General features: G+C 35.3%; 1 long non-coding RNA gene across 1 annotated transcript in view; it reads right to left on the bottom strand.

The window, feature by feature from the left end:
* Window positions 1–4,190: 4,190 nt before the first annotated feature.
* LOC112955019 overlaps window positions 4,191–24,371 on the bottom strand; it is a 37,379-nt gene continuing 17,198 nt past the window's right edge. Inside the window, exons 2-4 of the long non-coding RNA XR_003250815.1 lie at window positions 9,402–9,577; window positions 5,372–5,485; window positions 4,191–4,532 (exon numbers count right to left, since the gene is read on the bottom strand). This is a non-coding gene — a long non-coding RNA (uncharacterized LOC112955019). The remainder of the gene's footprint in view (window positions 4,533–5,371; window positions 5,486–9,401; window positions 9,578–24,371) is intronic.

The raw sequence follows: 24,371 nt of genomic DNA on the forward strand, positions 1-24,371 counted from the left end.
GAGGCATTATCACAACTAAGAGCTCTAGCAAAGATGAGTAGGCAGCTGGAACAGAGGTACTAGAGATAGAGGAATCAAAGGAAATAGCCAGAAAGCTTGTTTTGGAGTGCAGGAAACCACCACCAGGCGTGGTAAAGGGTAAAACAAAAGGTTATACCAGAAAAGGTTTTCTATATTTGTATTTGTTCAAATACTTAACATCTCGGATTTTTTTGTTATAAATAGTAGCTTTAGTTCAGTTCACCTCCAGCCCATCTCAGTATGTATTTCCAGTTGGTAGAGTTGGTGTATGCAAAAAATAAGAATTCTCCATAACAAATATCTCCTCCTTGTCTTGGCCTTCTCACCCTTGTTTACTAATGCCAGGATCATCAGGCCAGAATCTGTAAAAATGTTTTTTTACAAGCCAGCAAGGCAGTCAAAAATGTTTTTCACATTTCACTTTAACCGTGTAAAATGTCCCATTTACCTCCATAACTCTTTGAGCTTAGATCAAGACTATAGTTACTTATACTATGAATACTTTAGCACTTTATTTATACAGTATGTAGTCTTCTATATTTCAGAAAAATCAGTTCACTTCAGCTATTTCTTCACTACATTTATCTTTTATTTGAGTCTCACAGGATTGCTTTTGGAACCCAAAGGATATCTGAAATCTTCTTAGACAGGAATTCAACAAATGACAACCAGTGAATAATGCAAACTATATTTCTGATTTTCATTTTTGGATGAGCAGCAACGCTGATTTATGCTTTTGGGATTTGCACTCATTTTCATGAACAAAGTGTCAGTTGTCAGAATACTGTTAAATAATATGTAATAAGGTGCATAGACCAACATCATAGCAACATTCTGTTTATTCATAAAAATATTCATGAAGGATATTTTTCTTATCTGACCAGTTCCGATAAGGAATGAAAAACAACAATCAAGATGAAAATCATAAGGGTAGTCAACTAATGCACACATAAATATATTTCTTAAAAAGAAAAGAAAACAAAACAAGAAAAACCCAACCCTTTTCCATGAATATTACTCAGGCTAAAATATTGCATTCATTGGTTGTGCTATAACTCTTGCATTTACAGTATCTGCATATTCTTGGTCTAAATTTACTTGCAGGTGTTTTTTTTGTTGTTGTTTTTTGTTTTTTGTTTTTTTTTTCTTCCTCCATCTGAAAATTGCAAGCTTTGAATAAGTATTGGAGAAAACTCTAACCTACACTTACTGTAACTCTGACCCAATTTCTCTGGGTCTATTTCAATACAATATAGGACAGGAAAGGATATACTATGTCCAGTCCTACTCTCGGCTCTCTCCACAATGTTTTCTGCAATTCCTTTCACATACCTATCAGCCTCAGGTTTAAAGGTGATTAGTTTTATTGTTCTATTTGCAATGAATTCCCAATCTGTAGAAAAGTCTTTAGTTAAATCTTTGGTGCATTCCCCTTTCTGTACTACTTTTTTCCCCCTAGACAATTTGAGTCATTCTGATATAATGGCATTCATCTCATTTAACCTCAGACATCTGGAATATGGGTGTTTTATATCTGAACTAGGTTCACTGTGTCCCATTACAATCAACAGAGATCCAGTTTCACAGAGGCAGGGGAGTTTAGGAAATAAGTCATCTGTCTTAAGCAAGTATATACTTAAGGACGAATCAAACCTTACATGTGGTTAGCTGTACCATGAACCTTTTAACTGCCTTTAAGGGGAGCTGGAACTATCTTTTACAGATGCACATTCCAACATTCCAGCAGATGAACCCCACAAATATAAACCCCTCAAACCCCTTTGTATATCATGTATTTCTAAGGATAATTATCTTTGTAGACCAAAATGAATTTTAAATACATTTAATTGATCTTTATTTACAGTTTCTCACTTGCACTTTTTCTTTCCATTGTTCTCCTAGATAAATGATCATCTGTCCATTTAATAAGAGTACATGGGCACAAATTTCTATTGTATAAAGACACACTGTTAAAGAGTCACTTGTCTACAAAATTGCCGTAACCAATGCCATCCAATATCAAGATGATAATAGAAGAACTGGATATACAAGTTCCCAGTATCATTCAGATATTCAGAAATTCACATTTTCTAGTAAATTTGAAAACTCAGTTTGTCCCCATACAACTGTTATTTCAAACTGGCATTTGTTCTGGAGTAGGTGCAACAAGGTTATTGTTTAGCATGAGCCATCAGTTGAAGAGCCTGTGGGAATAATTTTCAGATACAGAGATGGGGGAAAATTTATCAAAAAAAAAAAAAAAAAAAAGAGGTAAGGACAACAGTCATTTCTAATTCTGATATTCTAGAAACATTAATCCACTTTCTAGAATCTTCTATCTGACAAAGTACCAAGAACTGACATTCATCAGTTTAAATACATGGCAAAACAGAAATCTGTGGGATTTCGCCTGAGAATCAGAAGCAAATCTGCACTTTCTACAATATTCTGATTTTAACCTGAAGCAGAAATTTTGAGTCACAAGATACCGGATATATTTCTTTGTGAAAGAATCAGTAACAATTTCATTGCATATGACAGATATCTGCATATACTGGGGAAAAAATACTTTGCAAATAGGAAAGTAAAAATAGGAAGTCTTAAGAAAAAAATAATGTTTTTTTTCCTACTTCAAAATGAAATACTGTTTTATTAATATCTTTTCCTTTGCTTTATTTTCATTTTATGTAAAAAAGAGTATGTTATTAAAGTAATTCCTGTAAAAAAGTGAAGAAGGAAGATGGTAAGGAAAATAAGTCATCCCTCAATTAAAATAACTGTGAGGCAAATGTGTATTTCCCAAGAAATGCTTCCTTATGATTAAATTGTGAACCACATATGAAGGAACTACTTCTAGTATAACTTGACTGCAACTATAACTCATGAATTTTAAGATGGCTAAATAGATAGCAGATGTGACTAGCTGCTAAGTATTTCCATTGGCTTTGAGGGCTTGGTAGTATGGTGTGATGAAGAAGGTGAGATAAAGATGAACATTTCAGAAATCATTTATCTTCAACCAGTAGTTCTACTGCAATATTTGAATGAGAAAATGCATACTTCTTGAGGAGAAAATTCATCTCACAGAAGGACCTGATTTGCAGAGTGTGTGGACAGAAATGTTTCCTGATAGTCACAGCTTTGTTTGACAGATCTGTGGTAGATGAGCAGAGACTTGGACAGGTTAGCTGTGTGTTAACAAGGGTGTGTAACATCACATGCAGGTAGAGCTATACACAGCAAAGAGTGCTGTTGCTTTGTTATCTTCCTCATCACTCACTAGACAAAACAGGGTCACTCCTTCACTTTAGGATAAAATGAGATGTCAGATGATTGCTTAATATTATTCAGACTGTAAACATGTGTGATTGATGAGCTAACTTGGAATACAACCAACAGCAATGTAAAAAAATAATAGCTTTTATCAGCTCTCCTAGAATCACTGTTGTATTATTCTGGATTCAGGGAACTGCTGCCATCATCAAATTCTTTTCTTATGTTAGGTCCCAAATTGTCATCTCTGCAAATTCATGCAAATTGTCACCTATCTTCAAAGGAATTTCACTTGTTGTTACTAACCAAACAGACAAATAAATTATTATACCATAACAAGAGATGGATTATATTTCACACTATTTCACTCATAAAACACGCCTTGTATACGGAGAGATACCTGTTCTTAGCTATGCTAGAAGAGACTTTAAGACACGTAAGCAGAAGAAATCTCTATTTATTAGTAAATCAATTAAAGAGCAATACAAAAACCAAGACAAACTTTATCTATCATATGCTAGCTCAACTATTAGCAAATTTCATTTTGTAATATGAAGAAAAATCTTGCAAAATGTTTAGTTATTCACTGTAAAATGATGTTATCTAAAATGGGGACATATCATTAATTTCATTTGGTTCAAACTCTATAGAGGACACAAGAACTCATTCATACTAGTGATGACTTTACTCCCAAATTTGATGTTTAATCTGATTTCCAGTATACAAAGGTGTATTCATGTGTGTGTGTGTGTGTGTGTGTGTGTGTGTGTGAACTTGCTCCTTACTAGGTAAGTCAATTCAATAGATCTTCTCAAAATTCCTTATGAAATAGGAAATGAATTGCCTGAGAACTTGGTTATAATTAAGAAATAATTTATTTGTAATGTAAGACTCCAGGAGAAATGAATTGGGAGTCTCTACAGACTACTAACAAAGGCCAGATGTGCCGAGCCACACATGGAGATGCAAAGATCTCCAAACCTCAAACTTGCGGGCAGCCAGGCATTACATACTTCCTGTTTTGACATTTTGTACAAAACTTCTTACTTGGACCATGAGAGCTGTATCATTAAAAGCTATTAACAAGAAACATGTTCTTCATATTGTCTATTATACCTGAAGCAGGGAACATGACAATGATGATGACCTTACAGTTGTGCAAGCTCCTCCTTCAAATATCTTCTTCAGAAGAAAACACTCAGTGAATTGCATCCATTCAGATTTGTGCAGGAAATATCCTATAAAACATTTAAAAAAAGACAAAGTAAAAAAAGATATCACTTTTTCTCAATTTTCTTTCAGTTCTTCTATTAGGGCCTTATTCCTGCATGTCAATGAAAACACCCACATAAAGCCGTTGCTGTTCAGTAAACTGACCCTTACTCTCTTGAGAAACAAAAAAAACCAAGGATCATACAACGTGCCACTAGCACATCCTTGAAGTTCACCAAGCTATTTACTGTATTTTAATTCAAAAGTTACATTACATACAGTGATTGACAGTGAACAATTCTTTCCTTACACAAGGAATAAATTATTCAAAGTGCAAGCAAATGGTTCATAAGAGTAGTTTGTTTAAGGCATTTTTTAACAACATCAGTTTTGAACATTACCTATTGGAAATACACATACTCACTGGTAAATGAATACTGCAATGCATTTAATATTTTATGCTTCCCTCCTATTAAGAAGAATCCCGGAACACCGAAACTTGCAATGCGCTGCAGGAAATACTGACGCTCATAATGTAAATTTTGTTTATCCAGTAAAAAATCTGCTACAGTAAAATATGAATGTCCTCTATAACTTTTAGAGAGAGGAGATTTTCCTAGACATACATCATTAAATTATGAGAGAGAGAAGATCAAAAGTCAAATGTTTTCCTGAAAGGTTGCACCTTTGACTTCTTTGTGTATTTAAGACTCTCATTTCCATATGTTCCCTGACTGCTGCTACAACGACGAAGTGAACAACATCTGTTTTTCTGTTTGTCACTGCTGAATCAACATTTTATCGGCCAACCTTCCTTTCCTAAAAATGCTCCAGCCAATAACAAATGCATATTCAAGCCTCTTACCTAAGAACGAAGCATTCACATTTTTAATGATATATAATAGTCCAGAGAAGGCCATAGATGCCATGGAGCTGATGTTTCTTGGGACAATTCTCAATTTATTTACACCTCAGGAAACTGCAGTGAAGAAAAATGGGTGAGGGCAAGAGTCACTGAAAAGTTTGGTCTTTTCTGACTCTCCTATTTTCACCTCAAAGACTTCTTTTAAACTAACTGTAGTATAGTATTTAAAAATACAAATAAATTCAATATTAATGGAAGCTCTTTAACCTAAATCTTTTAAGAGCACAACCAAAATTAACTAAAGACATCCTTTTTTGCAGTAACTAATTAAAGTCAGAAATAATCTTTCTAAACCAGTATCAGTCAGAAAGCTTTTCATGCTTTTTGTCTTAAAATGAAAATTCTGAAATGAGTGTAGCCCGGAAAACAATGTTCGTAGCCTGAACTTATTCCATGTTTATTCTCCTATGTGAAAGGAAGATTCTTATATTCTTATACTCAGGAAAGCGTAAGATGTTAGTAAAGTAGAGCCAGTCAGTGCAAAGGTTGTCTGAGGTATTTTCAGTAGGAAAACTGTATGATATTCTTTTCCACAATAATACATCATTTGTTAAAATCAACCTTTTTCCTAGTTATCCATAATATAGCCAGAAAACCCTCACCTTATTGATATCAAGACATAGGTTCTTTGTTGTTTTTGTAGTTCAGATTTCGTTGTTGTAATTAAAAAATTGTTTATCAATAATATATTTAAGAAGTTTAATATATAAATAGACTCAAAACAAAAATAATCACTTTTTTCCTGCTCCTGGAGTGTTAAGATTTGATTTATGATTTTTTTTTTCAAATTCAGATGAGTTATTTTTGTAAAAGATGGTATTTCCTGAAAGATATGAATTTTAACTTCTCAGCAACCTCATGCAAAGATACAAAAGTTCTCTCAAACACTGCAGTGTTTTGGCTTGCTGGCTTAACAGTAGCTGCAATATATTATGTAATAGGTCTGAAATTCAAGCATCCACTATTTAAATTATTCCTGACTACTCTAGGGTAGAAATTTTGCAGATAAATAAGCTTTACTTTGCACGTCCATAGTTGCCAATGTTATTTCTTGGTGTATTAAGTTCTTATTCCAGAAACAACGCAAGTTGAACATCAATAACATACTCGAATTCTGTATTTAATCAACCTCAAAAAGAAATTATTTTAAGGGAAAGAACCCAAATACAATTAATTTCTATATAAGTGACTACTGGCAAGTGGTCACTTAAACATCTTTGAGGATCTAGGCCTAAATTAATATGTAAACTCTGTACTATTTTTGCAATGTGTTGTCACTCCCAGTATGGGTACATGAAAACTATTCTAGGTAGGCTAGAATATATAGCAACATAACTATGCTATGTATGCAAGTATACAACATTCTGGGACAAACCTCGATCCCATCCATGGGTATTTACAGGAATTTAGTATTACTTCTTTTTTTTTTTTTTGGACTGATATCAACCTCTTTGCATCACTTTCTCTATCAACGAATTTTTTTAGATTAGCATAAAGTCATTGAGTGACAGTCTATCTTATTAGTATGCAGACCAACTTCCAGTGTGATAGAAACATCAGAGCAGGTTTATACAATTCTAAAATATCAGGAGTTTGTTCGACACACAAGTTTGAGTTGTATAGTAGTCTGTATGGGGGCACCCTGCCAGCCATGGAGACCAGGCAGAGGATTTCTTCAGGCAGCAAGGCAGCAGAAATGCACCAGTTAGGGGGACAGCACAGCTAACACTCTACAGATGCAGCAACATAAAAAAAGCCTTATATCATCATCTTAACACTGCAAATCTGCTGCACAAGTAACAAATAATACAAATACCCTTTATATTCAGGAGTAAATGAAACAGATGAGTTCTACAGGAAGGTGCTGAAAATGAAATCCTTAGCCCATATTTCAACCTGTGCCACAAATATGCTTTGCTTAGCAGGGAGCTCAGAGGCAGCCATATAGTCAGTTTATTGATATCATCTGATAATTCCAAAATACTGACAATTCTGCATGTTTCTGAACTGCACATAACTGGAGCTATCAAGTTGAAGAATGCCAACAATTCTGAAAGCAAAAAAAAACCCCATCATGCTGTCAAAATTTAAGTAGGTAAGTGATGATACGAAAAATGTTAAAATGACACCATTTTTTCCATCCTGGAGAGAACAGCAATGCATATATATATATATATATATTTTTTTTTTTTTTTTTTTTTTTTTTTTGTAAAGCTGATGTTAAAGAATAGTACAGAACAGGCTCTTTCCAGAATTTTTGACCAAGTGGAGCTTATCTGTTGAGACAAAGGACAGTCTTAGTGAATCTTATTTGTGTTACCAGATTAATTGCTCTCTCTAGGTTAAAAGCACACAAACTGAGATGTCTACTTATGAACAGATACCAGTAAATCAAGAAGCCCGGCAACTCCCTGTTTGCAGTGATCCACATCTAACCAAGTCTTACACAATCCATTAGGAAAAAAATACATCCTGGTAATAGCAGTATATCACGGTACACCAAGGAGGATGGTGGTCAGAAAGACATAGCCCAAGATCATTACTCCAGAATTCTGATTATTATTAAATAGTCTTTTGAAAGCTAAATAACCATTGTTCTCTTCAATTTACTTTCAATTTTATATGTATAGATAGTAAAGTTCTCCCAGATCAACTGAAGAACTGAATTGTTCAAAATGTATCTTACTCTGCTTTGCAGGAGTTCAGACAAGAATTGCCATTTCCAATAGTTTCCTATTCTTTGGTGTTTTTCTCTCAGAGCTCTGTTGTATTGTGGTAACTTCTCTTTCACCATATTTTCTGACAACATGTCTTTAACTTGCAACACTGCTTTCCTATTTTAAAACAGAAATCTATGCCACCTCCACTTCTGCTAACGCATATGAAGTAAAATAACTTGCTATCAAAGCATATGGTTCTTTTCTTCCCCCTTTCCTATTCTCCAAGTAGCTCTTCCAAAAAATATTATTTTTAGATAGACACATTTTTAGATGAATGCACTTCACACTCATTTAATACACCCAGTAATGAAGAGATTTGCTACAAGCTGAGAGAATATTAAAAGGTTTTAGTATATTCTTGCAGGAGGCTTCAAACCCATTGGGTACACTATTACGATCACTGTTCACTCAGCAGTCACCGTCTTTAGCTCATGAATAAAGTAATGTCCTGAAATATTCTCAAGAGCCTCATTGCATTTCTGGCCATGAAGTCTACAGTACTTATCCTGATGCCTCCCATCTCTCATCTTTTAAGGGTCTTAATAAATGTCTCAGTGAATCACAATGAACTGCCCCGCTTTCCACTGAAAGAAACAGAAGAAGGAACAAAATGTAATAGTTGATGTGATAGCTATGCATTTCTTGATATGTTAAATGTGTTCATATTAATAGTGTCAGGTGTTGCAGGAATAAAATGTGAAAGAAAAATTTCCTTGGCTTGAGATGTCAGGGATTATGCTATGTCAGGGAATATGTTGCTATCCCACTAATGACTTGAGAGAAAATCCAATAAAGTATTTAAATATTTAAAATCAGTTGTACCAGGGTTCAATTGTTTCATCCTCCTGATGAAATCCAGAGCAAAGTTAGTCACTAAAGTTGAGGTTAATCTCTTGCAAAGTACACAGTGCCTAAATTCATGACTTATTTGCTCTTTCTTTCATCTACAGCAATGGAACAGGATAGGTATCAACAAAGGTCAGTTTAGTCCCACTAAGATCTCAGTAACATTGTGGAGGCATGCATTTCTGTCTACTGACTGCAGAGGATACCTAGATGGCTGTGAGTTAAATGTGGTAAGTGTATAAAATTATATGCAATATGTTTGAATCTGGAAATCCATATGCATGCATGAAGAAAATAATATCTGCTGGCTGCAGTTCTGAGCTGGGAACCACTTAAAATCTCTTAAATTCCAGATCCTTACAGTTGAAAAAAAGGAAAAGGTATTTCACTAAAGGTGCTATTACCATAGTTCTTCTCAGCAGCTAACAGGGCAACAGACGCTTCATGTGGATGAGGCAGTGATTCAGATCCTGTGCCATAGAAGAAGGTGGGTCAGTAGGAGAGTGATGACATCTTGTGATGGCAATTTTCTTAGTGACTCGGTGCTGTCATTTCAAGTCAACAGAATGTTATATTTCTCCTGCAACAAAAATAAAGTATCTGTTAATATTTGCACTCTTATACCACACATGGAATTTTTTTAGCATTGAACTTCTGACCTCATCTACCTATTTCCACCCTCCAGTCTGGTGAAAACTGGCAGAGAAATTAAGATGTATTTAACTGTTTTTTCCTTTTATATGTTATTGAAGCATTAGCAGACTATTGGGAATGCCTATGTATTTACAGTGAATATGTGCAATGTAGCTGTCATCGCCTACAGTGGCAAAAATCTTCCACTGAAGAGGTATATTGAAATAAATGCTTCATTCTGAGATCAAGATATATTAATAAGGATTTTTTAGATTAAATTCTCTGCCCCAGTTAGCTTAATAGCTGGTTAATATTTATACTTACTGTAGCAAAAATTGTTCCATTTATACTTCTGCAAATTCATGAACATTTATGCTTCAAGAAGTTTTTAGAAAATCAGATCATACTAATGAGTAAAGCACAGTTCCTTAGCTTAGCCAGTTATGGTCTAGTTTCTCCATCAACTGATCATAATAACCACATTCCCTTCACAAGAGAGCATCACAATCACTTCATCTTTCTTCATGTACTTTTTCCTCTACAGAATACTTATGTTTGTCTTTCACATAAAATACACGCTTCCTGTAATCAAGTAATATGATGACAATTACTAAAAATATGCATCTTCCTTCTTAAAATAATTGAACATTACACAAGCTAAATAGGCAATACTGTATAAGCATTATAAAGCATTCATATGCCCGTCACCATTTTCAGCTACAATCTATATGTAAATCTCCCCATACTGCTTACAATGAGTGTGTCATAATTACAAGCTCCTGTAATATATTTTTGCTGTTATTTTTGAAACACTCTGAATAGCCATACAATCACTATAAAATTGCCTATGGTAGTGGCAAGTTTGCTTTCAATGCTTATTATAAATTGGTTTATGAAAATATATATTAGCCACTGTATTTCAATTTTAAAGTGGTACTACCTATAAAAAGATAAAGTTTTTTTTATCTGATTTTTTTCTAGAACTTGGTAATGTTGTAAATAACTCTGAAAAAAAAGCTGAGATTAGTTGAGTGGCTTTTAGGCCAGACATTTAGGTATGACTTTTTTTTTTTTGCATTTTTATTCCTCAAGTTGTGAGATGACATATGCTAAGAACAGCAGAAGCAAAGCTGCCAGCATAACAACACCAGGCAGGTATTTGCATAGGTGGAAGAACACTAGCAGAAAGAATGGATATGCTTAGCTTTACTCTATCTATCTTCAGGAACCTTTTAGTTAAATAGAAAAATTCTGATGAATATTTGGACATGAGGCAGGCATACTCCCAGTACACATTACTGAAAAGGCAATCTGTTCTTTCATGTTCATTTTTGATACAACCAAAAAAATTACACACACATATCTCAAATATTGCTAGGCCAGCATCACTGCAGTAAGAAGCACTTTGGCTCTATTTACAATATTTTCCTGTAGCTGAGTACACCCAAACAACCTCTCAACAGGCAGTTTGCAGGATACTCAGCAGGAAGAGACACAGCTCATTACAGGTATGACTGCTCCAGAGATCATAACCTATAGGGTTGCATACCATCTCTGAAGGTCTTTCTTATGACCTCTGAGATAAACGAAACAATTCCAATCCCACTAATGAATCACAGAATGTTTAGAAGTTTGGTTTAGCTATTTGTCTGAAGGTCAGAGAAACTAATCCAAATGCTCTGGTCATGTCAAAGAGATATTACCACATGTGAGAAAGGTATAGAGGAGACTATGATAGGATATTATAACTTTCTTTGCCACCACCTTTAACTTCTCTTCTTCTCTAACAGTTCCTGCTTGTTATGCTTTGACTTTACCACCATAGAAATCCACTGCATCCATCTGATAAAAAAGGTTGTAGAACTGGAGAAAGTCCAGAACAACAGAGTGATATAGATGATCACAGCTTGCAGTTTTATTTTGCAAAAAAAAACAATTGAAAGAAATGTAGTATTGGTCTTCAAAATCATTGAGACAAAACAGTGATCAACTATCTGTACTACCTTGCAATACAAGAACAACAGACCACTGAATTAAGCTAAAAGGAGGCAAATTCCAAAGGAAGTGGTTCTTCTTATAAAAGGTATCTGAAAAATATTTCTCCTTTCCAGAGCTGTGGTAGTTGCTAATGGTTTTATACAGTTAAACTACTATATAAATAGCAGTTTAATAAAAGACTAAACAAACTTAAAAATTCCATTAAAGAACACCAAAAGAAAAAAAAAAAAAGGAAGACACATCTTGTTCAACAAGGTTTTGTGAATATTTTAGTCAAAATGTAGCTCAGAAAATCTCCGAACTGAAAATGGTTGAAGTCTAGAGAATAATTGAGTAATCCCTCTATAACTGTTCTTTTATATTCTTCTCAGGGGCAAGAGACTTGCCTGGAAGGAGTTTTTTGTCTGACCCAGAGTATATAGCCATTATTAGACTTTTTTTTATGTTATTACTTTGTTTTTCAACAACAAGAAGGTGTACGATCCATTATGAGCCTTTCTATTCTTCCATAATTGGTATGTAATTTAGAGCTAATCTAATTCCCAGTTACATATGACTTACTTTAGAGAACTCTACCAAAACAAAAACCCTTCTAAGTGGAAAAATGAAATACTTTATCTTCAATCCACAACCCTCTCTGAGGGGTGATATTCATGATTTTATGAGAGGAGCAATAAGTGCGAGAATTCACTCCCACCTTTTTGAAATTAGTTCAGAAAAACAGATCACTGCAACTTAAAAAAAAAAAATAGTTTAAAGGTATTGCCTTAATTAATTAGATCTGTAAATTGTTTCCTCCATAAACTTAACTTTTTTTCCCTCTCCTAAAAGCCAAGGTTATAGTTCAGAATTTATCAGAAACAGGACTCCATCTGGAACTGAGAGATGGACTGGAAACAGCTTTCTAGAGAGACAAGATACTTGAAAACTAAGGTTTTATAATGAAGTATGTCAGAGGAGAGAAAATAGCTCTAGCTGAAGTTGTAAATGAAGGTCCTGTGTAAGGTATTTATCCTTTACTATTACTCCAGAAATAGTAAGAAACCCAACAGTATAGAATTAAGCAGAAATGAAAAGGCAATAGACCCATCTCTCTAATTTCACTAGCCTAAATGTTTTCTCAGAACATTTCTCTCATTTCTTCTAAAGCCTATTCAAAATATGAAAAATGTCTTAAATGAGAAACATCTTAATACTTTAAGTTAGGATTCCAAAAATAACTGGAATAAATGCATATTTAAAAAAAAACCTTAATTTCTATTTATTAATTTTGGGTAGATCTGAATATATGACACTTTTGATTTTATGAATTGTGTATATAGATGATTTCTTCCTTTAACATGCTTTCCAAAACTCAGAAGAGTCTTCTAGAAAGGACATGGTTAGAAGTAAATTATAATGGTTACTCTATTTAGCACTGAGGAAAGTGATGTATTTCATCAACGAAAACATATTGTTATCTTACAATCTAGGTTTAGATTGCAGCTGTATTTTCAAGTATTTCTTTGTTTTTTTATGGGTACCACAGACTGTAAGAGAGAGACCTTCAATATCCACCTGGTAACAGAAAAACAACCTAGGGGAAGGCTTAATTGCACTGAATTTTCTCAAAGTGCTCATGCATTTCACTTCAGCCCTGTGCGCTTACCTTTGCAGCCCAGGTCTCAATTTTCTGCAAGGTCCCTAAAGACAGGAATGTGCTTCTGAAATCCTGTGCGCTTCACAGAAGTATGCAGCTAACCACAGGACAGAGGTCTGCATATGGTAGTCAGTATGTACCCTTTTTCACTCTTTCACTCTTTATATCAGAACTGTTGCAATTATCCTGACATATGCTCTTTTAAGAAAATGAGCATTTACAATTCCCCTGCTCTCTGCCTTTAGAAGTTATATTTCATCAGTGTGCTGTGAAAGAAAGAAGAGCGCTCTGTTAAATTGTGGAGAGAAACTCAAACCAATACAATAACAGCTGGTGGGGAAAGCCTCACTAGACAAGAGAAACTGTGATGATTAAAACCAGGCCTGAAATCTCTCATGCAAGCTGATCTGCATGATCTGAATTTGAAGTGTAGCTTCCCTGTTTCACTGGAAGCTCATTTCACGCAGTACTTGGAGAAATCAGGAATTTATTAGGCCAGGAAACATGAAAAGTTAGTGCTTTATTTCACATACTTATCTTCTTTCATGCTCACCCTCTATATGTTTCTTATGTTTTACATTCACTCCCATTTGCCCGTGGTTAGTAGTGCTCCAGAGCTTGCTTGGACAGCTAATGAACGAGATACTTTTTTACATATACAAGTTAACTCTTCTCAATTCTCCCAAGACTCTACCTTATCTCACTACAGAGTTTTCTTCTCTCTCACAAAAAGCACTGAAGCGAAAGGAAAAAAACTGTCAGACGAAATGAGGAATTAACCTTTCTTCTTATCTCCTTGTAAATACTCAAAATGTCCTTATCTCTACTTCTAGAAACACGGTTTCTTCTGTTCATCTTTAGAGTTGAAAAGTTAACAAAAAGCAAGCAACTTGACTCGTGAAATATGAAAATGTTGTCTCAGATTTTTTTCCTCAAGGACAGAAGAGTTAAAAATGGGTGTGTTTAAGTTTTTTGAAGTTTTTTTTTTTCTTCAAAGCTTAGTGAGCTTTTTAAAGCTTAATCTCTTGTCTAAACACAAGAAACTTATTTTGTGAATTTCAGAAGAAAAAGTGATGGAAAGCTGTACTGTCACTTAATGTGCTGAAGTCTTAATACTCTTCTACTTTAATAATAGCTGGTGATGGGTATATGAGAAATTAACTTTTTACAATATGTGAATAGCATTAATTACAAATAGTTGTGCACCAAGACATTCATCTCCTAAAACTCAGTCTATAAGCACTAGTACACATTCTGTTACTTTTTATCTGCTACAAATCCCCTCCCTTCTTTGTTTTTCTGCTGAATGATTTTTTTCAACTATGTCTTTTAAGACATTACCCTCTCGTTCTAGTAGGAATGTTCAGCAGAGTAAGCACCTAGGACTGTCTGATTTTGCAAGCTGATTGCCTTGAGGACAGCATGTGGTACTTTCCAGTCTAACTGTAGTAGAACAGTGAGAGAAACCTGTATGTACTTGTGGACTGCGGAAGTTCTTTCTATATTAGAAGATGAAGACTAATGCTGAGGCAGATGTTCACTTAATAAACAGTTGCACTAATTTAAGACATTACAGTCCTTCACTAATTTGTTATCTCTGCTCTTTCAGAGCTTGTTATGAGAAAATTCATGTGAGCTCAGCATGACCTGCTCTTTTTGAAATCATCTGTGATAGATTACACATGAGTTGATGCTTTGAGTTAACTTGCTGAGCTGACATCTGACTGGCAATCTGCAAGAAACTTCTGGAGCATCTCCCAGATGGATGTGTAAAGTCATCTGTATACACTGGCACAGTGCTGAGTTTATCAGAGGGATCACTCTGCCACTGACAGGGTGGTGAAGAACTTTTGGAAAAGATAACTGGAAGTCTAGAATGGTAGTTCTGGCACTTTCTTGGAAGTGAAGTAATATAAGCTGGAATCTTCTCAGCCTGAGCAGAAACTTGAACTTGAACTTCCTTCTCTCTAATAGCCTCACTCAAAGAAAACATATACACCATACTCAATGCTCTTCTACGTTGAATTTTAGCAGGGAAACACTTGAAGTTTAGTTATTCCAGAAGCTAAGCCTGCTTAGCTGAAGTTATGTTTTTCTGGCTACAGAACCTTGTTGTTAAACGGTGACTCAGACCCACCACTAACCAGCACAGGCTTGTGCAAAAAGATGGACGTTTTTTAATATTAAGCTACTGCAGTTCACTGCAGCTCCTTTACCACCTCCATGACAAAGATTTATTCACTTTTCTTCTCCAAAGCTTCTAGTTACTGAACCAATAAACTGTCAGAGTAGTCTGGAAGTTTTGAATGGACTTTCTCTTGAATAAAGCTTATTTTTTTTGTGCACAACAGACATAAAATGAAATGATGTGCATTACGCTTTGATGTGCCCCAAGAAGCTTTATCTCTGAAGACCATGACATTTCTCTAGATTTCTCAAAAAGAAAATTGCTTTTTAGTAGAATATATGGAAAACGTCTCTGTTCTGTCACTCAAATGGTATGGATTTTTTACTAGATCTTGGAAAAAAGAAGTGGTTAGAAGAAAAAAGATCAACTGACTTTGCGGGCAAGACAAGAGGTAATGATCATTAAGAAAAACATTTTAGGGCAAAAACTTGAAAAATTAACCCATGAGGACTTGTGCATGTTGTTTGTTGAGCTGGCCTACTATTTTCTTTCAAAATTCAGTTCTCTGCATTAACCTGTAAAACCTCTTAAATCATAGTCTCTACAGAGATTCAAGATGTTATTTTTAAAATGCAATACATACATAATAAAATATATAAAATCCTACACCTAGACAGCACAGATACATAATATTCATTAAAAAAAAAGTTGTAGTAGAATTCATCACAGCAAACTGAAGGACTCAATCCCACCAAATCTAATTGACAAATAGGCAATCAAGGATCACAAACATAACAAGATTTAGTCTTTCAAAGTAAAAATTTAATGTTGCAAATCTAGAGTGAAGACCCTGAGCTGCTATCTAGTCTGTGTGAGACTTCTGTCTGTGACCCTCAAGGTCCCAAGCAGTTCAAATTTGATTTTTTGGATATGCAACTTCATTTATGAGACAGGCAGGTAGTTCTTGTCTAAGCATTATTGCTGGCAGGCTCTGACACAGGCACATTCCAGGATAAGGATTTCCAGAATTGCCTGAAGTCCCCAGTTTTGAATTCCCTCGTGAACCTTACTAGTCACATCCAGAAAACCAATTACAGTATTTAAAAAAGATCTGCCTCTAATTTCTAGCAGCTCATTCTTTAGCAAGTGAAAGTTCAGTTTTATTCCACAAGACAGAATTAAAAGCCACATATTGCATCTTGCTAGAGTATTCTTATAAACAGATTATTATTATTATTATTCCTTGTTAGGACCATTCCTCAAAGATTTCAAAGACCAAAAAGAATTTGACTTCTGAACTCAGTGCTTACAGGAACGATTTGAAAGTCACTAAAACTGAAACCATTTCAAACCACCCATATTTCAACTGTAGTTTCAAAAGAGCAGTGGATATTTCTAGGTCCTTTGAAAGAAAGGGAATAAGTATCTACCTTAAGTAAAAACTTGGCAGTGTATTCCACTGAACAGAGAATACTTTCCAACAAGCAGTAAGACATTTTAAGATATCTTAAGAAGCAGGAGATGTCCTTACTACTTCCTTTTCTCTGATTTCACAAAGTTATATGCTGAATATAGGCCTCAACAAGCTGAATCACAGATGACAGAACAAGTCAAGAGACTTGACTATCTCTAACATTAGTGAGTCTGTACTGACATCCTGGGCTTTTTTTGACACGAACCACAAGAAGAGAAGATGAAAATCACCTACAACAGTAAGTGAGAGATGATTGAATTTTGGATGGTGAGTCTTACTTTACAAAATAGGATGATCTTAAGATATTTTGAAAATACAGTTTAGAATGAACCTGTCTCTTTTCCCTTGTTCATACACATCCTCAAGCAAAATACAAGAATTACTGTTCTTCAGTCTCAGTTCACTGCTATTATATCACCTAAGAGGAAAAAAGGCAAATATTTTATCCATATGCTGTTCTTGTCTAAGATAATTTTATGGTACATTGGTCATTTTCACTTTGCAAGGCACCTGATATCAGTTTTGGCTGACATACAGGAAGTCTAAAAATTTCAAGGTGCACTTTTCTTCTTTCATATAGGTTTCCGAAAACAATGACTAATGCATAGCAAAGCTCTTTTTGGCTCATGCAAGTTCACTCATAAAGCAGATGTCCTGTGAATAAGTCCTTAGGGACTAATATGCAAATATTGATGGTGCTGATAACCACTGGACCTTAGTTTTCTATAATTGTTTTTTACCTTCATTATCTTCTATTATCTCCCATAAGAAATCAGTTTTCCACTATGAAATCTGATGCACACTATGCAGCACATATCAAGGGTTTAATGGCCTGCCTTTCAATAAATTGAATTTAATCTCTTTTATGATTCTTAAGAAGGACCAGAAAATAATAAGACCATAGCAATAGAACATTTAATGATCATTTTCAGTCACTGAAACCTAATACAGTGTCTAATTGCTCCCATGAAGCATGTCCACTTACTGTATGATGTATGCACAAGGTTTCCTATCATAAATATTGTCATAGTGGTTTCCTAGCCATGGGAATAAGAAAAGCGCTGCTTTAAATAAGCTACCTATGATAAAGAGAACAACACAGAAAGCCAACAGCAAAGCTCTGTTCAAACAATGCGGACTCCAGCTGCAAAGTGATGGTATTAAAATATATAGGTTAATTCCCAAATGATAAATTTGTAATACAGACACAGTAAATTATTACCATTTGCTTAGTAGACTTCTACTATTGTCTAATATTCTCTTTCCTATAACACTAACATTCTCTTTCCTTTCCAAACTTTCTTTGTCTCCTGGTCTTTCTCTGATTTTCTCTCAGCTGCTAAAATTGTGGACTAATCCAGCCATTTATTTGTTCTGCACTTCTTTACAGAGTCTTTACAGAGATGAAATGATTATGCACAAGTAATTGAAAATAATTGAAAATTCTAGCCTTGGCCTTGTAGTGTAAGTCTGCTGCCATCTATAGATAAATTCTAATATTTGCAAGCAGATGCAGTCTATGATGTGAAAAAAGATACTGACTGACAGCAGTAGTACTACTACTCCAGGATCCTTCTGCTGCCAGAAAGATTCATGGCTATCTGCACTCCTGAGAACATTGTACAAATGTTATCAACTCTCAGGTTCATAAATGAACCTCTCTACCATTCTCCAGTTTATGTTGATGATAGGTGCCCCAACAGTAATGGCAGTGAGATCATACCACAGGCAAAGAATAAAAACAGAGATAAAAAAAGAGAAAGTCATGTTGTAGGGAGGTGGGTTCTATTTGCTCTCTCAAAAACAGCACGTTCAGATTATGAGTTATCCAAAATACATACATTATTAAGTAAGAAAAGCAAGGGAGGACAAAGCAGAATAGGAAATATAGCAATACAGGGATACTTGACAGATTCATCTCCTTCTTCCATCAAGTTTCTTTATATACTACCTTTTATCCAAAGACCTCACAAGCATCACAGGACTTTCACTAATAAATATTTCTAATTGTTATTTTTTGTCACATCTATTTTATGCGTGATACATGGAGAGGAAGAAGTAAAACACTTTTTAAAAATAAACTCAACAAGCAGGCTTGAATATTTATAAACATGAGATGCCCATATTCTACTTAATATTAGTAAGCAAAAAAGAGCAAAAAAATGAAGTTCCTGATTCAATAATTCCAAAACATTTCAGGCAAATAAGACAAAATTTCATCCTATTTTCTGTTGGTTTAGATAGAAAAATGAAATTAAAGCATACTTAATGGTTGTTCTGAGATTCGTGAAACATCTCTGAACAAGTATAATACTTGTCTTTAATGCAGGATCATTGCAGTTGGGGGGAGGAAAAAAGATGAGTTCTTTTTCCTTTGGGAAGGAAGAAGGGGACAGGAAGAAAGAATAATCATAGCAGTTAAGCCAAGTGGGGTAGCCTCATGGGTACAAGCTCATAAATAGGCTGATTTACACTCTGATTAATAATATTAATGACCTGTTTTGGAATAAACTTTGAGGGTTTGGTGAAGATTAGAAAATCATGACAAAAGTCTAAGGCAAAACATGGTAGCTTTCAGGTACTGTATTTCATTCTATATCTGCTATTCCAAGTTCTCTATGACATGCAGTAATACTGAGAGCTGAGAAAAGCAGAACACTAACCCAAATGTAAATCACTGTAAGGCTGAAGAAGATTCATCCTCCTTAATTCATTTTCATTGCATGCAAATGACTCTGATTTAGCACAGTGGCTTGTCTTTTCTTGTGACAACCAATTTTCCTTTTTCAAGTCAATTATTTCCCTTGAATAATAAATATGGACTAGGGGTTAATAGCTGTATTGGAGCCGAGGACCTAAGACAACTGGTTCCCATGACAACGAAGCTCACTTATTAATAATTTTAACTTAGTTTCCCCCTCTATTCCAAATGAATGTAGTAGATATGAGAGAAGCCTAGAATAGCTTACTTATAATTCTTCCAAGCATCTCAGTTGAGACATCATGGACTTTATAAATAATCAGAGATTTCTATCACCTGAAAATTAATTAAGAGGCCTGACAAACAGGAGTACCCACAGTCTGTTTAAGGAACTTTTGTAACAAACCTTCTTTGGATTTTGAAGGTCTTGATATATTGGTAAAAAGCAATAGGACCTCATATATTTTGGATAGCAATTTTATTTGCAAATAAGAAAGAGAAATGCCCTTGTTATTTCATATTCAGAAATATTCTGATACAGAGAAAGTGCATCTGATAAATATCAGTCTTAGAGTAATGGCCTGGGAGATGGGGTAGTAGGCTACTAACTTAACTGTCAGTTAGACTGTTTCTGACTGTCACTGACTTTCCTACGGTCTTTAACAAATCAACTAACTATCATAGTATGATATTTATTTTAGGTAGTCATGGCAGTAGTCACAGTCATCTTAAAATTTTACTCCACTCAGCTACATAACCTATTCCAGAATCTGTGCCTCCATGCAAGTGATCTAAGTTATCTAGTCTGAGGGTGAATAGTATTTCTAGAATTCTAGTATTTCTGGCCTTTATTATTATTATTATTATTATTATTATGTGAAAGCATTCCTTTTTTACCATGATTTTCTGCTTGTACATATCTTTGTCCTTACCTAAAAGAATAATGAGCTTAGTATCCCAGTATTTTCAGGAAATACCAGTAACTTTCAGCTGTATACCTTCCAATCACAAACGTTACTCATCTCAATGCATGCTATATAAACTAATTCTTTAGCTGAAAATGTCTTAAGCCTAAGCTAAGTCAAGCCTAGGCTAAGTCACTTCTCTGTAGTAAACTCAAAAAGAAAGACCTGAATGGTATTTTCCCTTGTCTTCTCTTAACCATTATCATTATTTAATGATAATATGTCCGTGCACACTTATTCTCATTTAGCTCTCATTCTGTCCTCACACATTACAATGCTACCTGGACCCACAATGAAAAACTATTGTGAAATTTCCCATCAAAGAATTCCTGAAAATTAGGGCACTGGTGGTATGTCAGGGTTTGTCCCTTTTTTTAGCCACGTCAGTTTTAAGGCTGCTGAGTTCTGAGTTAATTTTCTTGATGTTCCACATGGACATAAGTTTTCATCTGTCTCTTACCTTAGAGACTGAAACTAGCATCAGACGTGCAAATTGCACTTTTTAAGCACCAAAGAGAAATTCTGAACCTCACATGTCGATCTAGATCATGTCTTTCTGGTCTGGTCTTCATCTTGTTTCCAAATAGCCTTCAACTTTTTATTTTTTTTTTTTCCCCTCAGGTATAAATTTTCCATTACAACAACTTCAGTTCAGGGGCAGCACCTTAACTATTTGTGCTTTTTTTTAAGTACTTCATTCTTTAGAAAGAAAATGTCACAACTTCCATGTGCACGCACACACACCTAGCAGCACTGAGGCTGGAAAACCAAGTGCTAGATGATCTCCTTAAATCTCCTCCATAGAAACTCCATACTGGATCCATGTTGAAAGCAGCCTGACTGCAGCAATCTACCACTGGCTCTTTGATCTGCTCTTAGAGAAGGAGGAATGAGACAAAGTCAATGAATTTCTCTTTCTCCCTCTCTCTCCCACCCTCTCCAGCCAGAGCTGCAAAGTCAGTACTCTGAGGGCTGGAGAGTGAGCACTCAATTGAAAACCACTGACCACTGCTTAACCTGAAATTCAAACATTACCAAAGCATCTAAAAAACTGCCCCTCAGGCATTTGTCAGAGGTGGATCAAATCCATTCAGGATAAGTTACAGTGCAGTCAGAGCAAAATGAGAAGAGACGGTGATAAATCAACTCTTTCTCAGCAGCAGATCAAGGGTTTGCTTATATTGCTGCAGGAGGTGGTAACTTTTGCCTTTGAACAAGTACCTGTTCCTGTGAGACTACCATCCACCAAGCAGACTGGGAGTACAAGGGGCAGGAACTCAACACCACACAAGTTATTAAAATGAGATCTTGTCCTTAACTGGGTACTTTTAGGTGAGAAGTTTCATCTCCCTGAAAAGAGTGTGATTATAAGCAGAGCAACAAGATGTTGTTCAAGAGCAACAGTTCAGATGGGCTCCTTGCTTGGCTGTGCTTCATGTGCAAATGTCACCCTTACATGGTATAAGCATGCAAGACACTAGAAAAGAGGAAATATGACTGGTTTTGGCCAAAAGAGGTGGGGGAAGAGGTCTCCTGAAGAATCCCTTTGCTGGATGCTGTATCTCTCAGTCACCCTACTCCTTGAAACACAGACCGAGTCAAGAGACCTGTCAATCAAACACTGTAGGGGTGTGAAGGTATGTCCAGTGGTTCATTCCACTGGAACAAAATCACAAGCTGTAGTTGTTTTCAAAGATGGATGTTTTCGAAGCGACATGACGTTACGGCCTCCTCACCACATCAAGAACTTTCTGGTATGACAGAAGCCAAGCAGCAAAAATACAGATCTCTACTGCACTCAAAGAAATCTTAAAATGCAGAGTAAATCTGATGGTATTTGGTAAAAATACATGAACTATTCTGAATAAAGCTAGCTGAAAGAGCATGCTTTTCTGCACTGGATAAACACCATCCTCCCTCACTTTCACATCTCACTCAAGGTTATAAATTCTCTAGTGCTGTCAACAGACAAAAGTCAAAGACATTTTTTTTCTCCTTTTTAAACAAGTCTAAATGCAACAGCAAAGATGCTGTTGCTACCACACTGATACTAATTGAATTAAAGTTTTGCCAGTATTTTCTTCATGATAAATTAACATAATTGATTTTCTGTTTTCTGCCTTCTGCAACCTTCTATTTATACCACCTGTTCTCACCAGCAGCTCATTCCAGCCCTGCTACCGGAAGGAGGTTTCCCTGGGCTAGCTCACTCACTTAATGGATGTTTGTATAAACACAGAAATCTGTGTATGTTGGGCTCCTTATGGGCCTGAAGCCCTGCTACGTATTATGATATAAACACATATTCTCCATCTTTCTGCTTTATTTCCATGAATCCTCTGGATGATCTGTCTGAATAACAGAAATAAAGCTAAGGGATACTGTCTAGCTGGTGATGATGTTTTGTGACCCTGACCTGTTTTTGTTCAGATATCAACAACAAATCACTCTAGAATTGCTTGTCCTAGATATCCATCATCACTGATTGAAAGGTGGCCTTGAACCATTAACTGTTAGCTTCTCAATAAAGGATCATCTCAAACACAATCTAATTGTGACTTTAACTGCCTTGAGTCATCTTTATAATGCAAACTAGTAAATGGAATAAATGAGCAATAGTCTAGTGGGCTAGTCTAGAGCAATAGCTGAGTAGCAATTGTATGGTAACTCTTTAAAATAAAGGCTTTTGGAAACAGAAACACTGACCATACTTTAATCTCAAGAGAGTGTTTTACAGATTTCAAATTGCAACATGCTCACTCACTCAGGCTCACCAAGACACATGTCAGTGTTACTACTGCTGTGCATACATTTATACCTAGAGGGTTGATTTTCAAGTCTTTAGATTGTCTGAAATTTTGGTTTCCTTTTGCTTGTTACTATCTTTAAATCATTTGATTCAATGTTAATCCTTGGCCCTTTGGAAAATTTCCTTTAGGAAATCTAAAAATAATTGGCGACATAAAAGGAGAGAAGAAAAAATACAGAAAACAATAAAAAGCATTTGGAAAGGCTTCAGAGATAAATCTAAGCAAAGGAAGTTCAAAAGTCTGCAGGAGAAAGTTTTGCCACGACAGATGTTTACCAGCCCTGTGAAATTACATCTTGTAACTTAAAGAGAACAGGGCTAGGCCTGCTCTGCAGTTGGACAGGATATGTAAAAGACACTTGATGGGACAGGGCATCATAAAATGACATTGCTAACTCGCACAAAGATATGTGGTCTTGGGGAAAATAAAGTAAATGTATTTTCTCTCTCTTTTTTTTAGAAAATATTTTGCATTGTTAGAAAGAGCCAGGTCATTTCTTTACATCTCAGGTAACCTTCTGATTCTACCGGATGGCTGTTTTCTGTCATCTGAGGAGACTGCTGTCTCAAGAGCACCAGTTCCAGACCTCTTGGAGTATTTTATGTACCCGTGGGATTCATTAATGCTACCCACTTATATTCTAATCAAGCTAGTTTCTCCACTGATTGCTGCAATAATCACTGAAAAAAAATAGATACTCAGAAAGTAAAATATTCTTCAGGTACTTCTAAAAAAATGATTTTGAAAACTCTGACATATACATCAACACATGCCTTTTTTAATATGAGTTCTTAATGAGAGTTCTACATGGCACAAACTTCCTCTGGGAAGCCAGTAAGCAATCTCTATGGTAAGTTAAAGGCAACGTGGGTATAGATTACTTCGAAGGACACATCACTGAGAAAAATGCTGAGTGGGTAAAGGAGTAGAAAGGACCCTACTGAGTATTTGTCTATGTGCTGTAAGATTTGTAAAGGCATCCGGAGAAGAGAAAATGGACTTGGGATTGATCTCTTTTAGTAGAAG

The sequence above is a fragment of the Nothoprocta perdicaria genome, unplaced genomic scaffold, assembly GCF_003342845.1.
Source record: "Nothoprocta perdicaria isolate Ctin4 unplaced genomic scaffold, notPer1 scaffold_53, whole genome shotgun sequence".
Lineage (NCBI taxonomy): Eukaryota > Metazoa > Chordata > Aves > Tinamiformes > Tinamidae > Nothoprocta > Nothoprocta perdicaria.